General features: G+C 45.7%; 1 long non-coding RNA gene across 1 annotated transcript in view; it reads left to right on the forward strand.

Annotated features, from left to right (window-relative positions):
• The first annotated feature begins 1,584 nt into the window (after positions 1–1,584).
• Positions 1,585–23,962, forward strand: part of LOC137343326 (uncharacterized) — a 44,375-nt gene continuing 21,997 nt past the window's right edge. Inside the window, exons 1-3 of the long non-coding RNA XR_010967816.1 lie at positions 1,585–2,042; positions 13,657–13,750; positions 19,161–19,311. This is a non-coding gene — a long non-coding RNA (uncharacterized lncRNA). The remainder of the gene's footprint in view (positions 2,043–13,656; positions 13,751–19,160; positions 19,312–23,962) is intronic.

Below are 23,962 nucleotides of genomic sequence, written 5' to 3' on the forward strand. Positions count from 1 at the left end.
CAAACGGCAGCTGATGCTAGCTCACTTGTGAATTCTAAATCTGAAATTGATAGATTTCTGTGAACCAAGGGTATCGAGGGATATGGGGCTAAGGCAGATATATGGAGTTAAGTCACAGGTCCACCCTGATCTGATCGAATGGCGGAACAGGCTCGAGGGACTAAATGCCACCTCCGCTTGCTGCCTCCTGATATGTGCCAGCTTCTCCTGCAAGAAAGCCGGACGTGTGTCTGGGTGATGTGCCTATCATGGTTGAATAGCTGCCAGTGTGTGTGGCCTGTGAATTGTGGGTGGGCGGCTTGCAATGGTAGTAATGTGTAAGGGTGAGAGGGTTGAGCACTGATGGAGTTTGTTGGTATGTGGGTGATGAGGTGTGGTGTGTGGAGCAGTGGATGCAGCTAATGGTGTAGTTGGTAGGAGACACCACTTGACAGTTGACCTCACTCACCTTGACCGCTTATCAAAGCATTGAACTACTTCCTGTACTGCATCCATGTTTATGATGCTGTGCACCTGGCATTGACTTCATCCCCTACTACCTCCCACTACCTTTTGAGTGTATGTCTGGACGACCTCTTGCTTCCCCGCCCCCCCCCCCCCCACCGACCCTGGTGGATATAAGATGTCCCTCCTTCTGTCCACCTCTTGCACCACCAAGGCCTCCAGTGCATCAGCAGAGAACCTTGGTGCACGGAGTCTCAGATCGGCAGATTGGTGAGGTCTGGCATGCAGATTGGAGGATGTGGGATTTAGTGGTGCGGAACCTTTATTCAATGTTTTAACATATCTCATCAGAATGTAAAAATAGGGATGAGACCTGCATCTGTGCTTTACGTGTGCGATGTCTGATCTCTGTTCAGACTCCATGCAGACAGCAGGCTGTTATATTCAGCAAATAACAGGAACCAGCTACCTTTAAGAGATTTCTAACAGACAGCCTGCCTTTGAGATTGGAGCTCCCCCTGCTGGTCGAAAGTGCAAATCGCATGGAATCCTTGTTCAATGCTGATTTCCAATGCAGATTGCAGGTAAGTCCTCAGGCCTGACGAAAATCTCGTCCTGCTTGCGCAGGGACTATTGGGCGCGGGGTAATAGCAGATCGTGCTACTCCCGCCCAAAAACAGGCCCTATCCAATTTTTCCCCCACAATCTTTACTTTTGATTGCTGAAAAATGCAACCACCATGCATAGGTCATGATGATCCCTTACCATTAGTGCCCACAGAAGTTCACAGTACCATGAATTCTTAATTTGAGAAAAGTGCAGTTTTGAATGAAAGCTAAGGAAATTATAAATTTTCTCTGATGCAAATGTAATTATTTTAGATTGTTCTAAACTATAAATGTGAAGGTTGTTTGGTTGATTTGAGTGGACGTTGTTACATTCTCACAGATGTGTTTACGTGTCAATGGGCTGGATTTTGCTGTGAAAATAATTGAGGCTAACGATGCTCACCGTTATTCATGTGCAAATCGGACAGTAACTGCTGGCGACCGCACACGCACAGCTAAACGCGGAAATTTTGGTAAGTGTGGGAGTTTGGTGAAGTGGGGGAAGGAGGTGCTCTTTTGCTTTGCCTTGCTTTTCCTAGCTTTCTCTGCAGAGTGGCAGTGAACCTGAGCAGCAGCAGACCGAGGCCCGAGAGCGTGGATAAAAGGAGCAGCAGACCGAGGCCCGAGAGCATGGATAAAAGGAGCAGCAGACCGAGGCCCGAGAGCGTGGATAAAAGGAACAGCAGAGCGAGGCCCGAGAGCGTGGATAAAAGGAGCAGCAGACAGAGGCCCGAGAGCGTGGATAAAAGGAGCAGCAGAGCGAGGCCCGAGAGCGTGGATAAAAGGAGCAGCAGAGCGAGGCCCGAGAGCGTGGATAAAAGGAGCAGCAGAGCGAGGCCCGAGAGCGTGGATAAAAGGAGCAGCAGAGCGAGGCCCGAGAGTGTGGATAAAAGGAGCAGCAGAGCGAGGCCCGAGAGTGTGGATAAAAGGAGCAGCAGCAGACCTGCAACAAGAGGAGAAAACTGCAGTGTGACGTCACAGGTGAGGCAGGTAAGTGGTAGTAACTGTGGGCTAAGTTTTAAGTTAACATATAGCATATAACTAAATTTTAAAAAAACAAAACTTAATTTAATTAATAAATTAAACGAGGTAAATAATTTAATTCACACTAAACTAATTAATTAAATAAACAAATACAATAATGGGAGGACAGGAGCGTGTTGCTGCTGCAATATGTGGGAGCTTGTGGACATTTTTGTCCAGGGCGACTACATCTGCAGTAAGTGTCTGCGGCTCAAGGAACTTCGGCTCCGAGTTGAGGAGCTGGAGTCTGAGCTGCGGACATTGCGAGACATCAGGGAGAGAGAAAGCTACCTGGACCTTTTGCTTCAGGAGGCAGCCACACCCCTTAGATTAAATACCTTAGAATTGACACGTAGTCAGGGACAGAAGGGTGTGACTGCGAGTGAGGCAGCTGTGGGGATCCAGGAGGTAGTATTGCAGGAGCCTCAGTCCCTGCACTAGTCCAACAGATTCAAGGTACTTGCAACCCTTGTGGACAAGTGTGGGGACTGTGGGGAGGATGAGCAAACTGACCACGGCACCTTGGTACAAGAAGCCTTTCAAGTGGGGGGAGTATAAAGGAAGGTGGTTGTAGTAGGCGACATTAAGGTTAGGGGGATAGACACTGTTCTCTGCAGCCAGGAGCATGAGTCCCAAAGGCTATGTTGCCCACCCAGTGCCAGGGTTAAGGACATCTCCGGGCTGGAGAAGAACTTGAAGTGGGAGGGGGAGGATCCAGTTCTCGTGGTCCACGTTGGTACCAACGACATAGGTAGGACTAAGAGAAAGGTTCTGCTGAGAGTTTGAGCAGCTAGAGACTAAATTAAAAAGCAGAACCGCAAAGGTGGTAATCTCTGGATTGTTACCTGAGTCACAAACAAATTGGCATAGGCTCAATAGGATCAGAGAGATGAATGAGTGGCTCAAAGATTGGTGTGGGAGAAGTGGGTTTCAATTCATGGGGCACTGGCACCTGTACTGGAGACAGAGAGTTGTTCCATTGGGACGGACTACACCTGAACCATGCTGGAACCAGAGTTCCAGCGAATCGAATAACTAGGAAGGTCGATAGGGCTGTAAACTAAATAGGGGGGAGGGTCCCGGTGGAGAGAAATTTAGAATGCTAAAGACAAGGAAGCAGTGCAGGAAAGTGATTGGGATAAGGATAACCAGATTGTGTCAGGAAGGGACAGAGCGTACAAACAAGAGTGCACTAACAAATAGGGTCCGGGTAAGAAAAAATGGTAATAAGACAAATAGGGCCATAGTACAAAAAATGTTAAGATGTCTAAAAATGATAAGACAAATCTAAAGGCACTGTATCTGAATGCACGAAGCATTCGTAATAAGGTAGACAAATTAACAGTGCAAATAGATGTAAACGGATACGATATAATTGCGATTATGGTGAATATCCAAGGGTATTCGATATTTAGGAAGGACAGGCAAGAAGGAAAAGGAGGTGGGTTGGCGTTGTTAGTAAAGGATGAAATCAGCAATAGTGAGAGGATATTAGCTCAGAAAATCAAGATGTAGAATCAGTCTGGGTGGAGTTAAGAAGCACCAAGGGGCAGAAAACACTGGTGGGAGTTGTCTATAGGCCTCCAAACAATAGTGGTAATGTAGGAGATGGGATCAAACAGGAAATTAGCGATTCCTGTAACAAGGGTACTATATTAATCATGGGTGACTTTAATCTACATATAGACTAGCCAAACCAAATTAGCAATAATACTGTGGAGGATGAATTCCTGGAGTGTGTACGAGATGGTTTTTTAGACCATTACGTTGAGGAGCCAACTAGGGAACAGACTATCCGAGATTGGGTATTGTGCAATGAGAAAGGGTTAATTAATAATCTTGTTGTGCAGGGTCCTTTAGGGGAGAGTGACCATAATATGATAGAATTCTTCATTAAGATGGAAAGTGAAGTAGTCTAATCCGAAACTAGGGTCCTAAATCTAAACAAAGGAAACTACGAAAGTATGAGGAGTGATTTGGCTATGATAGATTGGGAAGCTTCATTCAAAGGCATGATGGTGGATAGGCAATGGCTAACATTTAAGGAACAAATGCATGAATTCCAACAGTTATAGATTCCTTTCTGGCACAAAAACACAAAAGGAAATGCAGCCCAACCATGGCTAACAAAAGAAATTAAGGATAGTATTAGATCCAAAGAGGAGTCATATAAAGTTGCCAGAAAAAGCAGCAAGCCTGAGGATTGGGAGCAGTTTAGAATTCAGCAAAAAAGGACCAAGAGATTGATTAAGAGGGGAAAAATCGAGTAAACTTGCAAGGAACATAAAAGTGGACTGTAAAAGCTTCTATAAGTATGTAAAAAGAAAAAGATTAGTGAAGACAAATGTAGGTCCCTTACAGTCAGAAACAGGAGAATTTATAATGGGGAACAAGGAAATGGCAGAGCAATTAAACAAATACTTTGGTTCTGTCTTCACAGAATGCTAGGGAACCAAGGGTCTAGTGAGAAGGAGGAATTAAAGGAAATTAGTATTAGTAAAAAAAAAAATTAGTCCTGGAGAAATTAATGGGAGCTGAAAGCTGATAAATCCCCAGGGCCTGATGATCTGCATCCCAGAGTACTAAAAGAGGTAGCCATGGAAATAATGGATCCATTGGTTGTCATCTTCCAAAATTCTATAGATTATGGAACAGTTCCTGCAGATTGGAGGGTGGCAAATGTAAACCCACTATTTAAAAAAGGAGGGAGAGAGAAAACTAGTCGGGAAAATGCTAGAGTCTATTATGAAGGATGTGATAACAGGACCCTTAGAAAATATCAATGGGATTAGACAAAGTCAACTTAGATTTATGAAAGGGAAATTGTGTTTGACAAACCTAGGGGAGTTTTTTGAGGATGTAACTGTAAATAAGGGAGAACCAGTGGATGTAGTTTATTTGGATTTTCAGAAGGCCTTTTGATAAAGTCCCACAAGAGTTTAGTGTGCAAAATTAAAGCACATGGAATTGGGGGTAATATACTGGCATGGATTGAAAATTGGTTAACAGACAGGAAACAGAGTGTAGGAATTAAATGGGTCTTTTTTGGGGTGGCAGGCAGTGACTAGTGGGGTACCGCAGGGATCAGTACTTGGGCCCCAGCTATTCACAATATAGATCAATGATTTGGATGAGGGAACCAAATGTAATATTTCCAAGTTGGCTGACGACACAAAACTAGATGGGACCGTGAGTTGTGAGGAGGATGCAAAAAGGCTTCAAGGCGATTTAGACAAGTTGAGTGAGTGGGCAAATACATGGCAGATGCAGTATAACGTGGATAAATGTGAAGTTATCCACTTCGGAAGGAAAAACAGAAAGGCAGAGTATTATTTAAATGGTGATAGATTGGGGAATGTTGATGTACAAAGGGACCTGGGTGCCCTTGTACAAAAGTCATTGAAAGCAAACATGCAGGTGTAGCAAGCAGTTAGGAAGGTAAATGTAGGCCTTCATTGCAAGAGGATTTGAGTACAGGAGCAAGGATGCCTTGGTGAGACCACACCTGGAGTATTGTGTGCAGTTTTGGTCTCCTTACTGAAGAAAGGATATACTTGTCATGGAGGGAGTGCAGCGAAGGTTCAGCAGACTGATCCCTGGGATGGCAGGACTGTCATATGAGGAGAGATTGGGTAGATTAGGCCTGTATTCACTCGAGTTTAGAAGAATGAGAGGGGATCTCATTGAAACATATAAAATTCTGACAGGGTTAGACAGACGGGATGCAGGGAGGATGTTTCCCCTGGCTGGGGGGTCTAGAACGAGGGGTCAATGTCTCAGGATACGGGGTGGAACATTTAGTATAGAGTTGAGGAGAAATTCCTTCACTGAGGGTGGTGAGCCTGTGGAATTCTCTACCACAGAAGGCTGTGGAAGGCAAGTCACTAAATATATTTAAGAAGGAGCTAGATAGATTTCTAGACACAAAAGGCATCAAGGGGTATGGGGAGAAAATGGGAATAAGGTATTGAGATAGAGGATCAGCCATGATCATATTGAATGGTAGAGCAGGCTCAAAGGGCTGAATGGCCTACTCCTGCTCCGATTTTCTATGTTTCTAAATCCAGATGTTGCTGGCTGAGTTGCGAAGTGCCTTCGAAAGCTACGCGAAAATGGCATTTCGCTGTCTGGCTCTCACAATGTGAAGTTCCTTTACTAACGTCATAGATAGAGACTAAACTTGCCAAAAAAAGTTAAGTCATGTCATTTCAAGTCTCAATACCATTTTAACAATGTGATAAATCTTAATTACTGCCAAACAACCTCTCTGCCACTGAAAATTAACTTTCACAAGTGTGGAGTCTCATTCCTTCAGATTTTAATTATTGTTGGATATTTAAAAAAATGTAATACTTTTTTAAAAACTTTTTCTTTCTGTCTCTTTTATCTGTCTCTTAATTGAATCTTTCTTACCCTCTCTTTATTTCGCTTTCAGTACCTGATTTGATATTGAATTCACTATTCTAACATACACTTCCTGGTTCTGAATCTGCACTTTTATTAATGATGCTTCAATCTGAGTGGTTAAGGAGATACACAGCTGCTTCAAAAGCAAAATACTGCAGATGCTGGAAATCTGAAATAAAAACTGAAAATGCTGGAAATCCTCAGCAAGTCAGGCAGCATCTGTGGAGAAAAACAGAGATAATGGGCTTCATTTTAGCACCCGCTATTGGGTGCGTTCCTGGCGGGGGGGCTCCGAAAATCGGGGAATCCCGGAGCGGGTTTGGAGCCCGGCTCCAACCCGCCCACTTCTGGGTTCCCCACAGACGCACTGACGTGCGCGCGCAGCCCCCGCATGTGGGACGCCCGCAGGCAATTAAAGCCAGCGGGGTGCCGCTTAACAATATTTATCTAGCTATTTCAGGTCATTAACAGACCTGATTAAGTGAATATGTCAGGAGGGGTGGGATTTTAGAGCAATCTGGGACTGTTTCCCATTCTGGGGAAAACACTCCCAGTTCAAATGGACGTGTTGCAGCTGTCAGCCTGTGGCAGCTGCAAAGGTCCATTTGACAGGTGGGGGGGGGAGGAGACCCTCACTCATTGCAGGAGGCCACTCTGTCACTTGGAACAAAGTTTGGCCTCCACCACCCTCCTCCTAACAATCAAATTCACCAACTTGCACACTTACCCCGGGGTCCAGACACCTGTACCTACTTTGCGGACCCCCTCAGATGTACATCTTCTGGATGGGGGCCACCGTAGCTGCAGTCATGACCTCCTCAGAGGGTGAACAGCATCACCAGCCTCGCCGGCCACGCCATCCACCTCTGACACATGGAGCTCCACAACAGAGTGCTGTGACACATCCACCTGCACAGCAGGAGGGAGGGCAACCGCAGAGAGAGATGCGTCGCAGAGGGCACTACCCTCGCCACAGGGTCCACAGACCGAGGCTCAGCTTCCTGGACCTCTCTGAGCAGCAGTGCACACGGAGGCTCAGGGTCACTCGACATGTAGTCGTGGACATCTGCAGCCTCCTTCATGCCGAGCTGCTCCCGGTTGGCCAGAGCACCATCTTCTTACCTGTCGCTCTCAAAGTCACCACTGCCCTCAACAACTTCTCCTCCGCATCCTTCCAGGGTGCCACCGGGGACATCGCCGACGTCTCTCAGTCGTCTGCGCAAAAGAGCCCTGCAAATACACCTACACCCACTCTGCAGTGACACAATGGGTGGCATCAGTTGTGGGTCTTCATTGTGATCCTCAGGAAAGGGCATTATTGCACTAACCAGACAAAATTCGCAAAGACGTGGCAGTAGTGGTGCCAATATAATATGTGATGTGAGTTGGTCAGAAATTAAATATAAGTAAAAACCATGACAAACCCTCAAACACCCTTGTGCATCCCCTTCATGCTCACAACACGTTTGCCTTACGCTTCCTACTGCACATATGTGATGCATGCCCTGTGGCTGCAGCACAGGTAGTGGCAGGTTGAGTGAGGCTGACAGTGAAAGAGATGCATGAGAGGGTGAGTATGAGATAGAGCCATGAGATTGTATGAGGATTGGGTTGAGTGGTAGTGGCGGGATGAGTACTGGCGAGGTGAGTAAGTGAAGGTAAGATGAGGATGAGGTTTGAGTGGGTATGAGGGGTGATGTGACAGAGTAGTGTTGGCAGTGCAGAAGATGATGTGGGGTGGGGGTGATGATGTGGCAGACGGAGTATAGGGGAATGAGTAAGTGTACTCACTTTGGCTGACCTACTTAGGTCATTGCAGCGCCTCCTGCACTGTATGCAGGTGGGCGATATGATGGTGGTGCAGGTGACCTCCTCTGCCACCTCGAGCCAGGCCTTCCTGGTGGCAGAGGCAGGCTGCTTCCTCCCACCCGCCGGGGGGGAAGATCTCTGTCCTCCCCCTCCTCCTCACCCCATCCAATGATACCTGTAGTGAGGCATCATTAAACTGGGAGAAGCCTTCCCCCTGGGCTGCTCTATGCTGTAATTTTTGCTATTTTCTGCAGCATCTGTCAGTGGAGGACTGCCCCTTTAAATAGAGCTCCTCCAGCTGACAGAGCTTACTGTGCATGCGCAGCCCGCCCGACGCGCAGATCAGCAGTGGAGAACCCAGAAGACCAGGTAAGTGGATCCAATTAAGCTGTGATCGCAAGGGGGGCAGACTGATTTCGTCGGGCGCGTTACCCATGCGCCCAATAGCCCCCCCCGCCACGAACCCGCAGCCTTGGTAACATCGAGCCCAATGGGGGCTGATTTTTGGATGGCCGAGCGGATGTGTTGGGGACGGGGGGTCTGCTAAAATGGCAGAATCCCGTAGCGGGTTCGGAGCCCGGCTCCAACCTACTGACTTCTGGGTTCCCTAGTGATGCGTTCGGGTGCGTGTGCAGTTCCCACATTTAAAGCCGGTGGGATGCTACTTTACACAGTTATTTAGATACTTGAGGTACTTGACAGACCTCATTGAGTGGAGATTTTGGCAGGGGTGCAATTTTGAAGGATCCTCAGCGTGTTTCCTGTGCTGTGGGAAACACTCCCTGTTGGAGCAGATGTGTTTCAGCCAGCAGCCAATGGGAGATGCAAAGGATTATTTGACAAGTGGGGGGAAAACCTCATTTATTGCAGCAGGGCACTCTGTCACTTCAGACAAAGTTTTGGCTGCAACACCTTTATCTTTCCACTCAAAATTCTTAATTTATACCCTAAACTCTGCTGTGCAAACACATTTAACTACTTTGCGGACCCCCTCAAACTCTCAGTCAGGATGGGGGGGCACCATGGCTGCATTCATCACTTCATCCGAGGATGAGCAACATCATCAGCCTCGCCAGGCACGCCGCCCACCTCTGTCACATGGAGCTCCACAACACAGTGCTGTGCCACAGGCACCTGCACAAAATAGTCGTGCAACTAAACATACACCCACTGTAGAGTGACCCAATGGGTGGCATCAAGTGTCGGTGTTCATGGTGAACCTCATGAAAGGGACTAATTATACAAGCCAGCGAAGAATGGCCAAGACGTGGCAGAAGTGGTGACAATAATAATAAATGTGCCATTAACAAAAATCAAATATAAATAAAAAACATGACAAATCGTCAAACACCCTTGTGCATCCCCTTTGTGCCCACAAAACTTTCGCCTTACGCTTCTGGCTACTCCTACATGGTGCTTCCCCTGTGGCTGCAGCAGAGGTAGTGGCAGGTTGCTCTTGTTCATACCCTGACTGATTTGATGCTTTGGGCCTACGCCCTCTAGGTTTCAGTGCCTGTGAGGGCCCCTCCAAAGACTGCTCCACCTGCACCTGTGCAGGGGCAGACTTGGCCACCTGGAGAGGAGGCAGCATTGCGGGTACTGGTTGAGACGGCGGCAATGGGTGAGACGTGGGAGCACTTTGAGTGGCATCCTCACTTCCATGTCCCCTTTTGCCATCATCCCTCCCCTGGGCCAGGCCCACATCACTCCTACCACCCTGCTGGACAACAGTTTGGAGGACATGTAAGGCCAGTGCCAGTGTATCTGTCTGCCTGTTTAAGGCGGCAAAAAGTTGCTCACCCTGTTGTCAGGGCCTCAGTGGACTCATTGAGCCGTGCTTGAAGCTCGATGGAGGCTAGCCTACCCTCCATCGCAGACGTTCCCGCACTCACCCGCGACACAATCTGAGATGCCCTCACGTCCCTGTGACAGTATCTGAGATTCCCTCCTGTACCTGTGCCACCATACCACTCATGCAGGAGTTGGACTCCTCCATCCTCTGCACGATTATGGAGAGTGCGCGTGGCACCTGTTCCAGCACCTCGCAAATGTGCTGCTGCCCCCCGATCATTCTCCTTTTAAAGGATGGCCCCCAGGGTTCAGCATCCATGTCCAGCTGGGCAGAGCCTGGAGAAGAGTGCTCCCACACAGCTGCCCCTTCCACCAGTCTCTGCTCGTGCTCACTTGTGTGGTGACTCACCAATTGTGACCGCAACTAAGTGAGGACAGGGACCCACCAAGGTGTGTATCTGCGCTGGTGGATGGCTCGCTCAGATATGGTGTCCCCTCAGAGGCTGGCAGGTCCTCTGAAGATTCGCCCTGCTCCGTCACGGTGGTCGCTGAAAGCCCTGTAAGAGAACAGAAAGCAATATTAAGCATGATGACAGATGTTGAAGTGCTGAAGATAACAAGGCACGTTAACATCATTTTCTGTTGTGAGTGCTGAATGTTAAAGTTCTGTCACCAGCCGTTTGTCGGTGCCAGTCTCGGTGTCCCTGACGGACAGGCACTCAAGGGTACGACTTAGTTCAAGAGCATCCTGCTCCTTATCCATGAGGGCGACCAGATGTTGCAGCCCCCCTCCGATCTTCGCCCACTCCCGTGCATTCTGGACTCTCTTCTCCTATAAGGGGAGAAAGTAGAGAGGCGTGAGTGAGGGATGGTGATGTGGCCAACTGCTGAATGCAATGGTTTGGGTGAGGCTGACCGTGAAAGAGATGCATCAGAGGGTGAGTATGAGACAGAGCCATGAGATTGTATGAGGATTGGGTTGAGTGGTAGTGGTGGGATGAGGACTGGGGAGGTGAGTAAATACAGGTAAGTTGAGGATGAGGTTTGAGTGGGTGTGAGGAGTGATTTTGCAGAGTAGTGTTGGCAGTGCAGAAGGAGTTGTGGGGTGGGGACGGTGATGTTGAAGATGGAATGTAGGAGAATGAGTAAGTGTACTCACTTTGGTTGACCTAGTTAGGTCATTGAAGTGTTTCCTGCACTGGATCCATGTGCAGGAGTCGTTGCTGCTGGTGACCTTCTGGTGGCAGAGGCGGGCCACTTCCTCCCTTCCGCTGGGTAGAAAATATCCCTCTTCCTCCTCCTCCTCCTCCTCCACCCCAGCGGGGGGCGACTGGACGCGTGGGTAACCCGCCCAGTAAAATCCGTCCATTCCCCAGGTTTCCAGGTTTCCTGTAGTCAACCTGCGCAGCGGGCGGACTGCGCACCCGTATCACAGGCTGTCAGCTGGAGGAACCCTATTTAAAGGGGCAGTCCTCCAATGCTGCTCCTGCAGCAAAGAACCAAAATTATAGAATGGAGCAGACCAGGGGAAAGGCTGCTTCCAGATTTACCGATGCCTCACTCCAGGTCCAGCTGCCACAGGCTGATAGCTGTAACACATCCCTTTCAACTGGGAGTGTTTCCCCCAGTACGGGAAACAGTCCCAGTTGTTTCTAAAATCCCACCCCTCCAGACATATTCCCTTAATCAGGTCTGTTAATGACCTGAAATAGCAATGTAAATATTGTTAAGTGGCACCCCGCCGGCTTTAATTGCCTACGGGAGTCCCACATGCGGGGGCTATGCGTGCACATCGGCGCGTCTGTGGGTAACCCGGAAGTGGGCGGGTTGGAGCCGGGCTCCCGACCCGCTCTGGGATTCCCCGATTTTCGGAGCCCCCCCGCCAGGAACGCACCCGATAGCGGGTGCTAAAATGGAGCCCATTAACTCTGTTTCTTTCTCCACAGATGCTGCCTGACTTGCTGAGTATTTCCAGCATTTTCTGTTTTTATCACACAGCTGCTTGCCCTGTTCACACAGGTCCCAGATGCCCTTAGAGGGTGGCGCGCTTTTTGGCTCTCTAATTTCCAGGAACTTGACGTGCAAATGCTCATGGTTGGCAAGTGCAAGTCTAACAAACGGCTGGAGCCATTTGCTCACTGCTCAGAGCAAAATCCAGCCCTATGACGACAACAGTCTGCCACCAGTCCCCCACCTACACCATCCAAAGGTTCAAATATAAGGAGTATTTACATAAACCAAGCTTGTATTCCCTGGAATATAGGAGGTTAAGGGGAGGATTTGATTGAAGCTTTTTGGATTTTGAAAGGAATTGATGGGGTAGATAGAGAGAAACTTTTTTCCCTGGTGGGGGAGTCTAGGACAATGGGACATATCCTTAAAATCAGAGCCAGGCCATTCAGGAACGAAGTTAGGAAACACTTATTCATGCAAAGGGTAGTTGAAGTGTGGAACACTCTCCCACAAAAAGCAGCAATTAATAATGTTAAATCTAGCTCAATTAATAATGTTAAATCTGAGATTGATAGATTTTTGCTAGCCAAGATTATTAAGGGATATGATGTCAAGGCAGGTAAATGGAGTTAGGATATTGATCAGCCATGATCTCATTGAATGGCAGAACAGACTCAAGGGGTTGAATGGCCTACTCCTGTTTTGTTTCTATCCTCATCTGTTGCTCCAAGGACCCGCCAGGTTTGATTTTTTTAAAAATTCAAATTAGGAATAGAAATGCAAAGTGCAAGCATTGAAGCATTTTCAAAAGCATTTATCTGAACTCTATCTTTTGAAGACTATAGAGGCAGCCAACCACGTGGAGGCCTCATTTAGCTGCCCATAGTGGAGCTGGGAATAGCCTTTTCATGGTTGGCTAATTATATGTGAGAAAGGAGCTAAGATGAGAAGAACCTTTCAACAATTCACTTGGTTTTGGCATTTAGTTAAGAAAATGTGGTCTATTCAAGTTCTGTGTAAAGCTGCTCAGAATCATTTTACAATATTCAAAATGAGCATAGTTGTGAGGAAATTTAATTTCAGATTTTATATTATGTATTCTTCTTAGCCTAGAGCTGTTTTGTAGAGTGGATATGCAAATAACTTGGGACATATGAGAGGTGCACTGTTGTACACTACATTGCTTGGACTACAGATAAAAGTACAGACTGTGGATGCTGGAAATGCACTGATTGCATCCAAAAGAGAAATATAGATTAACATCTGCGGTATGATTACACAGTTCTGATTAGGGTTCCCACCTGAAATATTAATCTGTTATTTGGACTGCTGTTAATTTATGCAGGACACTTTGTGACAGCTTAATGGGATTGGATACCTGCGCTGGCTGGAATCTACTAGTTGATATAATGAGATGTTAAACTGACCTGAATGGATGGGTTAAAGGACAGATAGATTAGAATTTCCAGTGGTGAGAATTCAGGGTGGTTGTTATCCGTTGGTTAAATATGAATTAGCCTGCACTGGCTGACTCCAAAACTAAAAATGGTTTGTTAATATGCTTTAACAGAGTTCAAAAGTTGTTCTTAATTATAACTCTATTGCTTCCCTTTTTTTCCAGAGTGATCATTTCTTCTGTAAAGGTTGTCTGCATCCCAACCAGTTCCTATTTTTAATTACTGTACTGAATATCCACTAGGAGATGAGGAACCATGGTAAGTACACTGACTGTCAAATATATATCATTGGCTATTCTGAACATTTGAGGGATGGAAGGGAGGAAATATGGCCAAAATTACACAAGAATTAGTATTTAAAATTTCTGTGAAATATTTTAAAAGATCATATTTAATCTACATAAACAATAAAGGGTAGGATGACAAAAGTGAAAATGATGAGTTTAGGAAAGAGGTACAAAGACAATGAGGAAGGCAAAAAGGAAATATGAAATGAAAATATCAAAGAATGCAATAAAATTACCAGGACTCACTGAAACCAGTTGCTTAGAAGACCACAGGCATTACTTCAAAGAAAAGAGAACTCAGTGTGATAGATTTTGACATTTGGGTGGCCGAGAACAGGGTTATTATACCAAGTGGTATTAACAGTGATACTGACTGATCAGCATTGAAGCACAGGGAGGAGGTTCAGGGTCTGGCAACACTGGGATGGGGTCTCAGAGTCTTGCAGCATTTTGAGGAGGGTCCCAGGGTCTGGGAGCACTGGGAGAGAGGTCTTGGGATCTTCGAGCATTGGGGAGGGAAGTCTCAGAGTCTGGAAGCATTGAAGGTTTTTCTGGGATCAGAGAGCACTTGGAGTGAGCTTTGAGAAAAGGGTCTGGGAGTGAGGAAAAGTCTGGGGAAGAAGGGTTCTGAGGTCCAGCAGGTTTGAAAAGGAGGCTTCAGACCATTTAGCGGGCTAGAGTCTGGCAATATTTAGAGATCGCTGGGACCCGGCATTATTAGGTGATCAGGGCTTAACAGCCTGGGACTCGGGAGAATGGGACCCAAACTGCCCAACTATCAGGGTACAAGCCCTCACCTCGTTTCCACCTATTACACCCCTCCCTGACCTGTCTGCACCTGCTTTTGCAGCCCCAGGTAGCACCCCCACCCAATTTCCTGATCATCACTTGGTTCCTGTCATTATGTTCCTGCCTTAAAGCGTTTAAGGGTATATTTTCTGTTGCTTAAAAATTAATAGATGACAAATCACAGGTTAGGGGTGTACAGTTTCCCCATATGCCTCTTGGCATGCGTCAAATGGTGAGGCAAAACATTTATCCTTTAGTGCACCATTAGACTACTGATTTATACACATTTAAAAAAAACATAATTTTTGTTTCTTTATGAAAACCTATCTCACAAAACTCAAAAGTTCATTCTTCACTGTTTTCCAATGCTCTCCTGCCTGTCCTCCCATCTTCCACTCTCCATAAACTTGAACTCATCCAAAATTCTGCTGCTCGTAGCCTAACCCGCACCAAATCCCTCTCAACCGTCATCCCTGTGCTCGCTGACCCACATTGGTTCCAGGTCCACCAATGCCTCAAATTTAAATTCTCATCCTTGTGTTCAAAGCCTGCCTTATCTCAATCTCCTCCAGCCCTACAATCCTTCTTGAAGGTTGTATTCATAGAATCATAGGGTACAGTGCAGAAGGAGGCCATTTGACCCATTGAGCCCATGCCGGCTCTTTGTAAGAGCAATCCAGTTAGTCCCATTGCCCCGCTCTTTCACCGTAGCCCTGCAAATTTTTTCCCTTCAAGTATTTATCCAATTCCTTTTTGAAAGCTACAATTGAATCTGTTTCCAACACCCTTTCAGGCAGCGCATTTCAGATCTTAATTATAGAATCGTAGAATGGTTAGGGCACAGAAGGAGGCCATTCTGCCCATCGAGCATGCGCCAGCTCTCCAAGAGCAATCCAGCTCGTCCCACTCCCCCCCCGCTCTTTCTCCGTAGCCCTGCAAATTTTTCTCCTTCAGGTACCTATCTTATTACTTTTTGAAAGCCACAATTGACCCGGCTTCCATCACCCTTTCAGGCAGTGCATTCCAGATCCTAATCACTTGCTGCGTAAAAAAAAGTTTTTCCTCATGTCGCCTTTGGTTCTTTTGCCAATCACCTAAACCTGTGTCCTCTGGTTCATGACCCTTTCACCAGTGGGAACAGTTTTTCTTTATTTACTTTGTCTGGACCCTTCATGATTTTGAGCACCTCTATCAAATCTCCTCTCAACTGTCTCTGCCCTAAGGAAAACAATCCCAAATTTTCCAGTCTATCCACGTAACTGAGGTCCTTCATCCATGGAACCATTCTAGTAAATCTTTTCTGCACCGTTTCTAAGGCCTTCACATCCTTCCTAAAGTGCAGTGCCCAGAATTGGTTACAATACTCCAATTGGGGCCGAGTGTTTTATAAAGGTTCAACATAACATCCTCGCTTTTGTACTCTCTGCCTCTATTTATAAAGCCCAGGATCCTGTATGCTTTCTTAACCACTTTCTCAACCTGTCCTGCCACCTTCAATGACCTGTGTACATATACCCCCAGGTCTCTCTGTTCCTGCACCCCACTTTAGAGTTGTACCCCTCAATTTATACTGCCTCTCCTCGTTCTTCCTATCAAAATGTATCACTTCTCACTTCTCAGCATTAAATTTCATCTGCCATGTGTCCGCCCATTCCACCAGCCTATCTACATCCTCTTGAAGTAAATCACTATCCTCCTCATTGTTTATTACACTTCCAAGTTTTGTGTCACCTGCAAATTTTGATATTATGCCCTGTACACCCAAGTCCAAGTCGTTAATGTATATTGAGAAAATCAGTGGTCCCAGTACCGAGCCCTGGGGAACACCACTGCATACCTTCCTCCAGTCTGAAAAACAGCCTTTCACCACTACCCTCTGTTTCCTATTGCTTAACCAATTTCATATCCATGTTGCCACTGCCCATTTTATTCCATGGGCTTCAATTTTGTTGACAAGCCTATTATGTGGCACTTTATCAAATGTCTTTTGGAAGTCCATCAACACCACATCAACTATATTACTCTTATCAACCCTCTGTTACCTTATCAAAAAACTCTATCAAGTTAGCCAAACATGATTTGCCTTTAACAAATCCGTGCTGGCTTTCCCTTATTAATCCGGACTTGTCCAAGTGACTGTTAATTCTGTCCCGGATTATTGTTTCTAAAAGCTTACCTACCACCAGGGTTAAACTGACTGGCCTGTAGTTGCTAGCTTTATCTTTACGTCCTTTTTTGAACAAGGGTGTAACATTTGCAATTCTCCAGTCCTCCAGCACCACCCCCGTGTCTAAGGAGGATTGGAAGATTGTGGCCAGTGCATAGGATGCATCCCATCCGAACCTGGTGATTTATCTATTTTAAGTACAGCCAGCCTTTCTTGTACCTCCTCTTTATCAATTTTTATCCCATACAGTATCTCAACTACCTCCTCTTTTACTGTGGCTTTGGCCGTATCGTCTTCCTTTGTAAAGACAGATGCAAAGTACTCATTTAGTACCTCTGCCATGCCCAATGCCTCCGTGTGTATATCTCCTTTTTGGTCCCTAATTGGCCCCACCTCTCCTCTTATTACCAGTTTATTATTTATATGCCTATAGAAGACTTTTGGATTCCTTTTTATGTTAGCTGCCAGTCTATTCCCATACTCTCTCTTTGCCCCTTTCATTTCCTTTTTTGCTTCCCCTCTGAATTTTCGATACTGAGCCTGGCTCTCACTTATATCAACAACCTGACATCTCCCATACGTACCATTTTTCTGCTTCATTTTGATCTTTATCTCTTTCGTCATCCAGGGAGGTCAGGCTTTGGTTGTCTGACCTTTCCCCATTGTGGGAATGTACCTTGACTGTACCTGAACCATCTCTTCTTTAAAGACCACCCATTGTTCAATTACAGTTTTGCCTGCCAATCTTTGAATCCAATTTACCTGGACCAGATCCGTTCTCAACCCACTGAAATTGACCCTCCTCCAATTAAGTATTTTAACTCTAGTTTGCTCTGTGTCCTTTTCCATCGCTACTTGCTGCGTAAAACAGTTTCCCCTCCTGTCACCTTTGATTGTTTTGCCAATCACCTTACATCTGTGTCCTTTGGTTCTCGACCCTTCCTTCAATGTGAACGGTATCTCTTTATTTACTTTATCTAAGCCCTTCATGATTTTGAACACTTCTATCAAATCTCCTCTGAACCCTCTCTGCTCAAAGGAGAACAACCCCAGCTTCTCCAGCCTATCCACATAATTGAAGACCCTCATCCCTGGAACCATTCTGGTAAATCTTTTCTGCACCCTCTCTAAGGCCTCCACATACTTCCTAAAGTGCGATGCCCAGAATTGGACACAATATTCCAGTTGTGGCCGAACCTGTGTTTTGTAAAGGTTCAACATAACTTCTTTGCTTTTGTACTCTAAGCCTTTCTTTATAAAGCCCAGGATCCTGTATGCTTTTTTTAACCACTTTCTCAACCTGTCCTGCCATCTTCAAAGATTTGTGCATATATACCTCCAGGGCTCTCTGCTCCTGCACCCCCTTTAGAATTATACCATTTAGTTTATATTGCCTCTCCTCATTCTTCCTGCCAAAATGTATCACTTTGCACTTCTCTGCTTTAAATTTAATCTGCCATGTGTCTGCCCAGTCCACCAGCCTGTCTATATATGCTATATTACTATCCTCCTCACTGTTTACTACACTTCCAAGTTTTGTGTCATCTGCAAATTTTGAAATTGTGCTATGTACAACCAAGTCATTAATATATATCAAAAAAACTTCCTTCAACTCTGGCCTCTTATGTATTCCCTATTCCCTTTGTCTCACCATTGGTGGCTGTGCCTTCAGCTGTGTAGGCCCGAAGCTCTGGAATTTCCTCCCTAGACTTCTTTGCCTCTCTCACCTCCTTCAAAACTCTCCTTTAAAATATACTTTTTTGATCAAGCATTTAGTCATCCCTCTTAAAGCTCCTTCCTTGGCTCGGTGTCAATTTTTGTCTGATTACACTCCTGTGAAGAGTCTTAAGATGTTTTCCTACATTAAAGGTGGTATATAAATGCACATTGTTGCTCTTTGTTGTTTTACAAATGTCATCACTTGCCAGATGACTTGAAGTAAGAGCTTTAAGGATAGTATTAAAATAAATTAAATTTACTTTGTGAGTTATCTTTTATCATATTATTGTGAAATTTATATTAAAATTTTGTTTAAAATTTTATTTTGGACAATAGACATTTCAGTTACATAGAAACTATGACAATTTATTTTTCAAAAACCATTTTGAGTAATTTGATTGGTTCATCAACAGATTGTTAAGGTAAATTATTGATACTGGTTTTTCAATTCTAAATGTTTATGTGGGCAATTTAAATGTGATATATTGACAAAAAAAGTAAGACTCCAAATTGTGGCATAGGTAGTAAGCTTTGTGGACAGGAAGTTCTCACCATACACAAGATTATTAAGCATATATAGATATATTTGTTATATCCTTCGCTCTCATTTTATCTCTATTTCCTGATGTGATGACCACTATGATAAAAAAGCATTAATAATTGACTTTGCTTCATAAGCTACAAACATTCTCATTTTTCATTCTAGTTTTCCTTTTCCCATTTTATGATGCCGAGGCTGGGAGCCTCGGTTAAACTGAAGATGGGTTTTAATTCTCAGACTATAGTCTTTCAAAACAACAAAGAGCCAGTGGAATGCTGAATATACCAATGGGGGCGATATCCAGGAGGATTACAGGGTAAGCAGAGGAACAAAATAATTGTAAAGTTGAAAGGCATATTGTGCACAAATAGATTTATTTGTTAACCTAGAAGTGGAAAATTGATAAGCAAACACTGTTCAGTCCCCCTGGGAGATTTGCCATTCTAATATACGAAAACATCCCCTGGGTGAGCGTAGGCGACTGTAGACAATTTATTGGTATGCTTTTAATTTTTTTTTTGTTCATTGCTCTCTTTTTGCTGTTGTCTGGTGCATCATCATAAACACTGCAACAGTTGACAATACTGTAGAGTAAATGAGATTCACAATTACTTTTTGGGTAACAGAGTTTATGGGCTCCACAGAATAATTTTCCAAGTGAGGTGCCTTGAGCACCACCAGCATGTATTAGAAAAGCACACGGCAATGCACCCAATCTTCAATTATGCACTGCCTGTGGGTAAGGTAACTCAGCACTGTTGTCAACTTGGAAAATTCAGGCTCATGAGAGAGTTTTTCCAGAAGTTCATAGTTATTCTATATCATATGCCGCCTCTAAATGACAAAAACACATTGTACTCAGAAAAATAATGAGAATTCAATTCAAAGATCAGTTTGTGACATTTCATAGACCTTAAGGCTATAGAAACTAAATATTCAGGTAAATGGCAAGCATAAAATTAAACATTTTATATTTTATACTGAAGCTTTTAGAAATCTCAAAGAAAAGTACTTGATTTCTGGATTGGGATTCAAATATGCCATCTGTGCACACGCTTGTGGGGTTGATTTTAACTTGCCAAAATCGGCGTTCACGGAGTGGTGTCGACATCAAAATGGGGGGACTTACCACCCCATTAATGCCAGTAATCGACCTGCTGCCTGTTTCAGGTGATAGACCTCTTTAACTATGCAAATAGTTGGGATGTCTTGTTGAAGTTGTACAAGACATTAGTAAGGCCACACTTGGAATACTGTGTACAGTTCTGGTCACCCTATTATAGAAAGGATATCATTAAACTAGAAAGAGTGCAGAAAAGATTTACTAGGATGCTACCGGGACTTGATGGTTTGACTTACAGGGAGAGGTTAGATAGACTGGGACTTTTTTCCCTGGAGAGTAGGAGGTTGAGGGGTGATCTTATAGAAGTCTATAAAATAATGAGGGGCATAGATAAGGTAGACAGTCAAAATCTTTTCCCAAAGGTAGGGGAGTCTATAACGAGGGGGCATAGATTTAAAGTGAGAGGGGAGAGATACAAAAGGGTCCAGAGGGGCAATTTTTTCACTCAAAGGGTGGTGAGTGTCTGGAACGAGCTGCCAGAGGCAGTAGTAGAGGCGGGTACAATTTTGTCTTTTAAAAAGCATTTGGACAGTTACATGGGTAAGATGGGTATAGAGGGATATGGGCCAAGTGCAGGCAATTGGGACTAGCTTAGTGGTATAAACTGGGCGACATGGACATGTTGGGCCGAAGGGCCTGTTTCCATGCTGTAAACTTCAATGATTCTATGATTCTATGATTCAAATAGGGGTCCTACGACATACATAAGAACCTGATTGCCATTTTAGGATAGAACTGGTTGGAGTGTGTGTTTTGCTCAGAGATGAAGAGGCCATGGAAAGGTAAGTTTAAAAGCTGCTCCTCCAGGCCCAATAAAAATAATCTGGGCTGCTGCCACCCCAACTACCCTCAGTCCTCCTCCATGTTGAGCACCACTTGGAGGAAGCACTGAGGGTAGCAAGGACACAGAATGTACTCTGGGTGGGGGACTTCAATGTCCATCACCAAGAGTGGCTCGGTAGCACCACTACTGACCGAGCTGGCCGAGTCCTGAAGGACATAGCTGCCAGACTGGGCCTGCAGGAGGTGGTGAGCGAACCAACACGAGAGAAAAACCTACTTGACCTCGTCCTCACCAATCTACCTGTCGCAAATGCATCTGTCCATGACAGAATTGGTAGGAGTGGACCACCGCACAGTCCTCGTGGAGATGAAGTCCCGTCTTCGCACTGAGGAAACTATCCAACGTGTTGTGTGGCACTACCACCGTGCTAAATGGGATAAATTCAGAACAGATCTAGCAGCTCAAAACTGGGCATCCATGAGGCGCTGTGGGCCATCAGCAGCAGCAGAATTGTACTCGAGCACAATCTGTAACCTCATAGCCCGGCATATTCCTCACTCTACCATTACCAACAAGCCAGGGGATCAACCCTGGTTCAATGAGGAGTGTAGAAGAGCATGCCAGGAGCAGCACCAGGCGTACCTAAAAATGAGGTGCCAACCTGGTGAAGCTACAACTCAGAACTACATGCATGCTAAACAGTGGAAGCAACATGCTATAGACAGAGCTAAGCGATTCCACAACCAACGGATCAGATCAAAGCTCTGCAGTCCTACCACATCCAGTTGTGAACGGTGGTGGACAATTAAATAACTAACGGGAGGAGGAGGCTCTGCAAACATCCCCATCCTCAATGACGGCAGAGTACAGCACGTGAGTGCAAAAGACAAGGCTGAAGCGTTTGCAACCATCTTCAGCCAGAAGTGCCGAGTGGATAATCCATCTCGGCCTCCTCCCGATATCCCCACCATCACGGAAGCCAGTCTTCAGCCAATTCGATTCACTCCACGTGATATCAAGAAACGGCTGAGTACACTGGATACAGCAAAGGCTATGGGCCCCGACAACATCCCAGCTGTAGTGCTGAAGACTTGTGCTCCAGAACTAGCTGCGCCTCTAGCCAAGCTGTTCCAGTACAGCTACAACACTGGCATCTACCCGACAATGTGGAAAACTGCCCAGGTATGTCCTGTCCACAAAAAGCAGGACAAATCCAATCTGGACAATTACCGCCCCATCAGTCTACTCTCAATCATCAGCAAAGTGATGGAAGGTGTCGTTGACAGTGCTATCAAGCGGCACTTACTCACCAATAACCTGCTCACCGATGCTCAGTTTGGGTTCCGCCAGGACCACTCGGCTCCAGACCTCATTACAGCCTTGGTCCAAACATGGACAAAAGAGCTGAATTCCAGAGGTGAGGTGAGAGTGACTGCCCTTGACATCAAGGCAGCATTTGACCGAGTGTGGCACCAAGGAGCCCTAGTAAAATTGAAGTCAATGGGAATCAGGGGGAAAACTCTCCAGTGGCTGGAGTCATACCTAGCACAAAGGAAGATGGTAGTGGTTGTTGGAGGCCAATCATCTCAGCCCCAGGACATTGCTGCAGGAGTTCCTCAGGGCAGTGTCCTAGGCTCAACCATCTTCAGCTGCTTCATCAATGACCTTCCCTCCATCATAAGGTTAGAAATGGGGATGTTGGCTGATGACTGCACAGTGTTCAGTTCCATTTGCAACCCCTCAAATAATGAAGCAGTCCGAGCCCGCATGCAGCAAGACCTGGACAACATCCAGGCTCGGGCTCATAAGTGGCAAGTAACATTCGCACCAGATAAGTGCCAGGCAATGACCATCTCCAACAAGAGAGAGTCTAACCACCTCCCCTTGACATTCAACGGCATTACCATCGCTGAATCCCCCACCATCAACATCCTGGGGGTCACCATTGACTAGAAACTTAACTGGACCAGCCATATAAATGCTGTGGCTACGTGAGCAGGTCAGAGGCTGGGTATTTTGCGGCGAGTGACTCACCTCCTGACTCCCCAAAGCCTTTCCACCATCTACAAGGCACAAATCAGGATTGTGATGGAATACTCTCCACTTGCTTGGATGAGTGCAGCTCCAACAACACTCAAGAAGCTCGACACCATCCAAGATAAAGCAGCCCGCTTGATTGGGCTTGTTGAAATACTAGAGAAATCCACAAAGGGAATATTGTTTTATTTTACCTTAGCCATAATTCAATGAGTTCAACTAATAAGTAGATTGTGGATTAGGTGGTACAACTTCTAACAAAAATATGCAGCTTCTAAAATCCTGTGAACCCTTTTGCTACACAAAAATGTGTACATTAAGCATGATTATGCAATTTTACACTGAGTTGCTAATATTTTTTTGACAGAAGTCATTATTGGTACTGTGCTGCCAACATAGTGTAAAATAGTGGAATACTCTCCACTTGCCTGGATGAGTGCAGCTCCAACAAAACTCAAGAAGCTCGACACCATCCAGGACAAAGCAGCCCGCTTGATTGGCACCCCATCCACCACCCTAAACATTCACTCCCTTCACCACTGGCGCACTGTGGCTGCCGTGTGTACCATCCACAGGATGCACTGCAGCAACTCGCCAAGGCTTCTTCGACAGCACCTCCCAAACCCGCGACCTCTACCATCTAGAAGGACAAGAGCAGCAGGCACATGGGAACAACACCACCTGCACGTTCCCCTCCAAGTCACACACCATCCCGACTTGGAAATATATCACCGTTCCTTCATTGTCGCTGGGTCAAAATCCTGGAACTCCCTTCCTAACAGCACTGTGGGAGAACCGTCACCACACGGACTGCAGCGGTTCAAGAAGGCGGCTCACCACCACTTTCTCGAGGGCAATTAGGGATGGGCAATAAATGGAGCCATAGGTTTTAACATGGCACACTAGCATGTACACTGCAAGCCAACAGTTGGTCAACCCCTGCATTATGGGCTCAGTCGCTATTATCCCATGGCATAATTTTAGGGCCCATACTTTAGAATGCCATTCTGGAATGAAGAACCC

This window comes from Heptranchias perlo, chromosome 2 (assembly GCF_035084215.1).
Source record: "Heptranchias perlo isolate sHepPer1 chromosome 2, sHepPer1.hap1, whole genome shotgun sequence".
In the NCBI taxonomy this organism is placed as follows: Eukaryota; Metazoa; Chordata; class Chondrichthyes; order Hexanchiformes; family Hexanchidae; genus Heptranchias; species Heptranchias perlo.